Source organism: Oncorhynchus tshawytscha, linkage group LG19, assembly GCF_018296145.1.
Source record: "Oncorhynchus tshawytscha isolate Ot180627B linkage group LG19, Otsh_v2.0, whole genome shotgun sequence".
Taxonomy (NCBI): Eukaryota; Metazoa; Chordata; class Actinopteri; order Salmoniformes; family Salmonidae; genus Oncorhynchus; species Oncorhynchus tshawytscha.
Window position 1 is genome coordinate 52,520,844 of NC_056447.1, and position 8,679 is coordinate 52,529,522.

Sequence of the window (8,679 nt, forward strand, 5' to 3'; positions counted from 1 at the left end):
GTGACGGTTGAGGTTTTAATCCAAGACCAGACAGACTGGTTCAGTTGAGGAACTAGCTAGATAATCACCAGAGACTAATTTGAAATAAAGACAGTCTATTGAACATGTAATATAGTGTGTTTTAAACGTTACAAAGTGTATCGCTGTGTGTACTACTGCTCACTGACGGGAAAGGTTCAGTCGAGGTTCCCCTTTAAAGGAGATGGTTAAGCACCATACAGACTAATTAAATAATGGATTCATTAATTGACTTTCACAGCGGTTCCGATCTGCAAATTAGAAAAATGATTCAAGGAGCTCACTATGCCAGACATACACTATAGTGTATAATTGCATCACTTTTTCAACTTCTAATGAACAAAACTGTTTCAAACTCTAATTTAGAACAGAGCTATTCAGTCAGGTTAGCGTCAAAACACAAGGTTAAGAAATAATGTATTGGATCTGATGCATAGAATCTGATGCATAGAAACTGATGCATAGAATCTGATGCATAGAAACTGATGCATAGAAACTGATGCATAGAATCTGATGTATTGGATCTGATGCATAGAATCTGATGCATAGAATCTGATGCATAGAAACTGATGCATAGAATCTGATGCATAGAAACTGATGCATAGAATCTGATGCATAGAATCTGATGCATAGAATCTGATGCATAGAATCTGATGCATAGAATCTGATGCATAGAAACTGATACATAGATTCTGATGCAAAGCTTTGACTATGTACAGACTCAGTGAGCATAGCCTTTCTATTGAGAAAGGCCGCCGTAGGCAGACATGGCTCTCAAGAGAAGACAGGCTATGTGCACACTGCCCACAAAATGAGGTGGAAACTGAGCTGCACTTCCTAACCTCCTGCCCAATGTATGACCATATTAGAGACACATATTTCTCTCAGATTACACAGATCCACAAAGAATTCGAAAACAAACCAGATTTTGATAAACTCCCTTAACTACTGGGTGAAATTCCACAGTGTGCCATCACAGCAGCAAGATATGTAACTTGTTGCCACAAGAAAAGGTCAGTGAAGAACAAACACCGTTGTAAATACAACCCATATTTATGCTTATTTATTTTCCCTTTTGTACTTTAACCATTTGTACATCGTTACAACACTGTATATATACATAATATGACATTTGTAATCTTTTGGAACCTCTATGAGTGTAATGTTTACTGTTCATTTTTATTGTTTATTTCACTTTTGTATATTATCTACCTCACTTGCTTTGGCAATGTTCACATATGTTTCCCATGCCAATAAAGCACCTTGAATTGAATTGAATTGAATCTGATGCATAGAAACGGATAAAATCCAATCAAATGTTATTAGTCACATGCACCGAATACAACCTTACTGTGAAATGCTGATTTACGAAGCCCCTCTCCAACAATTCAGTTTAAAAAAAATACACAGTAATAATATGAGATAAATGTAAAAAGTAATTAAAGAGCAGCAGTAAAATAACAATAGCGAGACTATATACAGGGATGTACCAATACAGAGTCCATGTGTGGGGCCACTGGTTATTTGAGGTAATATGTACATGTAGGTAGAGTTATTAAAGTGACTATGCATAAATGACAACAGAGAGTAGCAGTGGTGTAAAGAGGGGGGGCACTGAAAATAGTCTGGGAAGCCATTTGACTAGATGCTCAGGAGTCTTATGGCTTGGGGGTAGAAGCTGTTCAGAAGCCTCTTGGACCTAAACTTGGTGCTCCGGTACTGCTTGCCGTGCGGTAGCAGAGAGAACACTATGACTAGGGTGGCTGGAGTCTTTGACAATTTTTAGGGTTTTCTTCTGACACTGCCTGGTCAGTGACAAAAGGCTGGATAATACTCGCCAGTCTAGCTTCCCTGCCCCATCCACCGCTGCCCCCTGGACACTGATCACTTGGCTACATAGCTGATGCACTCTGGACTGTCCATTAATCACGGTACTCCATTCTGCTTGTTTATGTTTTATCTGTCGGCCCCAGCCGCACTCAGGCTCTGTGTGTAGTTAATCCGACCCTCCCTGCCTAGTCAACGCCATTTTACCTGCTGTTGTTGTGCTAGCTGATTAGCTGTTGTTGTCTCACCTACTGTTTTAGCTACTGTTTTAGCTAGCTCTCAAAATTCAACACCTGTGATTACTATATGCCTCACTGTATGTCTCTCTCAAATGTCAATATGCCTTGTATACTGTTGTTCAGGTTAGTTATCATTGTTTTAGTTTACAATGGAGCCCCTAGTTCCACTCTTCATACCCCTGATACCTCCTTTGTCCCACCTCCCACACATTACAACCAGCATGTCCAGTGATACAAACTCTCTCATCATCACCCAGTGCCTGGGCTTACCTCCGCTGTACCCGCACCCCACCATACCGCTGTCTGCGCATTATGCCCTGAATATATTCTACCATGCCCAGAAATCTGCTCCTTTTATTCTCTGTCCCCAACGCTCAAGGCGACCAGTTTTGATAGCCTTTAGCCGCACCCTCATTCTACTCCTCCTCTGTTCCGCGGGTGATGTGGAGGTAAACCCAGGCCCTGCATGTCCCCAGGCACCCTCATTTGTTGACTTCTGTGATCGAAAAAGCCTTGGTTTCATGCATGTCAACATCAGAAGCCTCCTCCCTAAGTTTGTTTTACTCACTGCTTTAGCACACTCTGCTAACCCTGATGTCCTTGCCGTGTCTGAATCCTGGCTCAGGAAGGCCACCAAAAATTCTGAGATTTCCATACCCAACTATAACATTTTCCGTCAAGATAGAACTGCCAAAGGGGGAGGAGTTGCAGTCTACTGCAGAGATAGCCTGCAAAGTAATGTCATACTTTCCAGGTCCATACCCAACAGTTCGAACTATTAATTTTGAAAATTACTCTCTCCAGAAATAAGTCTCTCACTGTTGCCGCCTGCTACCGACCCCCCTCAGCTCCCAGCTGTGCCCTGGACACCATTTGTGAATTGATCGCCCCCCATCTTGCTTCAGAGTTTGTTCTGTTAGGTGACCTAAACTGGGATATGCTTAACACCCTGGCAGTCCTACAATCTAAGCTAGATGCCCTCAATCTCACACAAATCATCAAGGAACCCACCAGGTACAACCCTAAATCTGTAAACAAGGGCACCCTCATAGACGTCATCCTGACCAACTGGCCCTCCGAATACACCTCCGCTGTCTTCAACCAGGATCTCAGCGATCACTGCCTCATTGCCTGTATCCGCTACAGAGCCGCAGTCAAACGACCACCCCTCATCACTGTCAAACGCTCCCTAAAACACTTCTGTGAGCAGGCCTTTCTAATCGACCTGGCCCGGGTATCCTGGAAGGACATTGACCTCATCCCGTCAGTTGAGGATGCCTGGTCATTCTTTAAAAGTAACTTCCTCACCATTTTAGATAAGCATGCTCTGTTCAAAAAATGCAGTACTAAGAACAGATATAGCCCTTGGTTCACTCCAGACCTGACTGCCCTCGACCAGCACAAAAACATCCTGTGGCGGACTGCAATAGCATCGAATAGTCCCCGCGATATGCAACTGTTCAGGGAAGTCAGGAACCAATACACGCAGTCAGTCAGTGAAGCTAAGGCCAGCTTCTTCAGGCAGAAATTTGCATCCTGTAGCTCCAACTCCAAAAAGTTCTGGGACACTGTGAAGTCCATGGAGAACAAGAGCACCTCCTCCCAGCTGCCCACTGCACTGAGGCTAGGTAACACGGTCACCACCGATAAATCCATGATTATCGAAAACTTCAACAAGCATTTCTCAACGGCTGGCCATGCCTTCCGCCTGGCTACTCCAACCTCGGCCAACAGCTCCGCCCCCCCGCAGCTCCTCGCCCAAGCCTCTCCAGGTTCTCCTTTACCCAAATCCAGATAGCAGATGTTCTGAAAGAGCTGCAAAACCTGGACCCGTACAAATCAGCTGGGCTTGACAATCTGGACCCTCTATTTCTGAAACTATCCGCCGCCATTGTCGCAACCCTTATTACCAGCCTGTTCAACCTCTCTTTCATATCGTCTGAGATCCCCAAGGATTGGAAAGCTTCCGCAGTCATCCCCCTCTTCAAATCGGGAGACACCCTGGACCCAAACTGTTACAGACCTATATCCATCCTGCCCTGCCTATCTAAGGTCTTCGAAAGCCAAGTCAACAAACAGCTCACTGACCATCTCGAATCCCACCGTACCTTCTCCGCTGTGCAATCTGGTTTCCGAGCCGGTCACGGGTACACCTCAGCCACGCTCAAGGTACTAAACGATATCTTAACCGCCATCGATAAAAGACAATACTGTGCAGCCGTCTTCATCGACCTTGCCAAGGCTTTCGACTCTGTCAATCACCATATTCTTATCGGCAGACTCAGTAGCCTCGGTTTTTCGGATGACTGCCTTGCCTGGTTCACCAATTACTTTGCAGACAGAGTTCAGTGTGTCAAATCGGAGGGCATGCTGTCCGGTCCTCTGGCAGTCTCGGTGGGGGTGCCACAGAGTTCAATCCTCGGGCCGACTCTTTTCTCTGTATATATCAATGATGTTGCTCTTGCTGCGGGCGATTCCCTGATCCACCTCTACGCAGACGACACCATTCTATATACTTCCGGCCCGTCCTTGGACACTGTGCTATCTAACCTCCAAACGAGCTTCAATGCCATACAACACTCCTTCCGTGGCCTCCAACTGCTCTTAAATGCTAGTAAAACCAAATGCATGCTTTTCAACCGTTCGCTGCCTGCACCCGCACGCCTGACCAGCATCACCACCCTGGATGGTTCCGACCTTGAATATGTGGACGTCTATAAGTACCTAGGTGTCTGGCTAAACTCTCCTTCCAGACTCATATCAAACATCTCCAATCGAAAATCAAATCAAGAGTCGGCTTTCTATTCCGCAACAAAGCCTCCTTCACTCACGCCGCCAAACTTACCCTAGTAAAACTGACTATCCTACCGATCCTCGACTTCGGCGATGTCATCTACAAAATTGCTTCCAACACTCTACTCAGCAAACTGGATGTAGTTTATCACAGTGCCATCCGTTTTGTCCTTAAAGCACCTTATACCACCCACCACTGCGACTTGTATGCTCTAGTCGGCTGGCCCTCGCTACATATTCGTCGCCAGACCCACTGGCTCCAGGTCATCTACAAGTCCATGCTAGGTAAAGCTCGGCCTTATCTCAGTTCACTGGTCACGATGGCAACACCCATCCGTAGCACGCGCTCCAGCAGGTGTATCTCACTGATCATCCCTAAAGCCAACACCTCATTTGGCCGCCTTTCGTTCCAGTTCTCTGCTGCCTGTGACTGGAACGAATTGCAAAAATCGCTGAAGTTGGAGACTTTTATCTCCCTCACCAACTTCAAACATCTGTTATCTGAGCAGCTAACCGATCGCTGCAGCTGTACATAGTCTATCGGTAAATAGCCCACCCATTTTTACCTACCTCATCCCCATGCTGTTTTTATTTATTTACTTTTCTGCTCTTTTGCACACCAATATCTCTACCTGTACATGACCATCTGATCATTTATCACTCCAGTGTTAATCTGCAAAATTGTAATTATTCGCCTACCTCCTCATGCCTTTTGCACACAATGTATATAGACTCCCCTTTTTTTCTACTGTGTTATTGACTTGTTAATTGTTTACTCCATGTGTAACTCTGTGTTGTCTGTTCACACTGCTATCCTTTATCTTGGCCAGGTCGCAGTTGCAAATGAGAACTTGTTCTCAACTAGCCTACCTGGTTAAATAAAGGTGAAATAAAAAAATAAAAAATAAATAGAGGTCCTGGATGGCAGGAAGCTTGGCCCAGGTGATGTACTGGGCTGTTCGCACTACCCTCTGTAGTGCCATGCGGTCGGAGTTGCCATTCCAGGCAGTGATGCAACAAGTCAGGATGCTCTCGATGGTGCAGCTGTAGAACCTTTTGAGGATCTGAGGACCCATGGCAAATCTTTTCAGTCTGAGCGTGAATAGGTTTTGTCGTGCCTTCTTCACAACTGTCTTGGTGTGCTTTGACCATGTCAGTTTGTTGGTGATGTGGATACCAAGGAACTTGAAGCTCTCAACCTGCTCCACTGCAGCCCCGTCAATGAGAATGGGGGCGTGTTCAGTCCTCTTAATCCTGTAGTCAACAATCATCTCCTTTGTTTTGATCACGTTGAGGGAGAGGTTGTAGTCCTGGCACCACACGGCCAGGTCTGTGACCTCCTCCCTATAGGCTGTCTCGTCGCTGTCGGTGATCAGGCCTACCACTGTTGTGTCACCTAGAAATTTAATGATGGTGTTGGAGTCGTGCCTGGCCGTGCAGTCATGAGTGAACAAGGAGTACAGGAGGGGACTGAGCACGCACCCCTGAGGGACCCCCGTGTTGAAGATCAGTGTGGCGGACGTGCTGTTACCTACCCTCACCACCTGGGGGCGGCCCGTCAGGAAGTCCAGGATCCAGTTGCAGAGGGAGGTGTCTGATGCATAGAAACTGATGCATTGGAACTGATGCATAGGATTCACATGTGAGTATATTAGTTACATTTCAGCATCCACTTTTACATCAAAATCATTGATAGTCATCAGTACCACTATTTAATATATATTCTACAGTCTCATCTCTCTCTCCAATATTTTCACCGTCAGGCAGCATCCATTAAACAGATAAGAAAAGTATTGCACGTCTAAAATATAGAAATTTTCACTTAATTGCATCATTTATATGGCTCCCCTCTTTAATCTGGCACATTAACTCTGCGTTCTAGCACTTTGTCATCATTAGACTTCGTCTGTATCCTTATGTGCCCTTCTGTTGTACATAGCCTCTGATTCCCAACAGGACAGTGAGGTGTTGACCTGCTGGCATTCCCCATCCAGTGTTGGGTAGCCCAACACACACACACACACACACACACACACACACACACACACACACACAAACACACACGCACACACCTTCTCGACAACTAAACAATATCCTTGCTATGTCTGAGCGTTTTTTGGTGTCTCCTGATTGTAAATCTGAGAGCAGGAGAGGAGACAAGTCATATACATGTATCTAAACATGCTCTATATTCATGAATCACTTATATCCAGCAATGCTATTGCACCCCCCCACACACACACACCCACACACTCTCTCTCTCTCTTTCCTCAACCCCACCGTAAAATTGTCTCCTATTAAATGAAGTCTTTGATCTATGGATTACAGAATGTATGTGTGTGTGTTCTACACCTGCATTGCTTGCTGTTTGGGGTTTTAGACTGGGTTTCTGTCCAGCACTTTGAGATATCAGCTGATGTACGAAGGGCTATATAAATAAATTTGATTTGATTTGATTTGTGTTCGTGCGTGCGTGTGATTTATAGTTTATAACAGCACAGCTCTCCTAGCGCAGTGGACACGTTTGTGAAACACATGTTTATGAAGCAAAAGTAGCTTTGATCCTTTTGTGCTTCCAGACAGCTCAGTCTCTAGTCATGTGATAAAGCACAGGTCAATCCTATAGTATAGTAAAGTATAGTATAACAAAGTATAGTGTCGTATAGTATAATGTAATATAATATATTGTAGTACAGTATAGTAAAGTAAAGTATAACAAAGTATGGTGTCGGAAAGTATATTGTAGTATAGTAAAGTAAAGTATAGAATAGCATAGTTATAGCATAGCATAGTATAGTGTAGCATAGTATAATATAGTATAACATAACATAGCATAATATAGTATAGTAAAGTATAGCATAGTAACGTATAGTATGGTATAATAAAGAATAGTACAACATAGTATAGTAAAGTATAGCATATATATATATATATATATATATATATATATATATATATATATAGTATAACAAACTATGGTGTGACACTCTAGTCTGGTGATAAAGCTTACACAGGTCAATCCTATAGTATAGTATAGTAAAGTATGGCATAACAAAGTATAGTGAAGTATAGTATAGCATAGTAAAGTATAATATAGTATAGTGTAGGGTATAGTATAATGTGGTATATCGTAGTATAGAATAGTATAATATAGTATAATATAATATAGTAGAATACAGTATAGCATAGCAAAGTATTGTATGGTATAATAAAGTATAGTATAGTATTGTAAAGTATCGTATAGCATAGTATAATATAGTATAGTATTGTATAGAATAGCATAATATAGTATAGTAAAGTATTGTATGGTATAACAAAGTATACTATCGTAAAGTATAGTATAATACAGTATGGTATGGTATAATATAGTACAGTGTAGTATAGTGAAGGTTAGTATAGCATATCAAAGTATTGTATAATATAGTATAGTGTCACGTTCTGACCATCGTTCTTGTGTGTTTTCCTTGTTTTAGTGTTGGTCAGGACGTGAGCTGGGTGGGCATTCTATGTTGTGTGTCTGGTTTGTCTATTTCTATGTTTGGCCTGATATGGTTCTCAATCAGAGGCAGGTGTTAGTCATTGTCTCTGATTGGGAACCATATTTAGGTAGCCTGTTTTGTGTTGGGTTTTGTGGGTGATTGTTCCTGTCTTTGTGTTTGCACCAGATAGGACTGTTTGTGGGTGATTGTTCCTGTGTGATTGTTCCTGTCTCTGTGTTTACACCAGATAGGGCTGTTTGTGGGTGATTGTTCCTGTCTCTGTGTTTGCACCAGATAGGGCTGTTTGTGGGTGATTGTTCCTG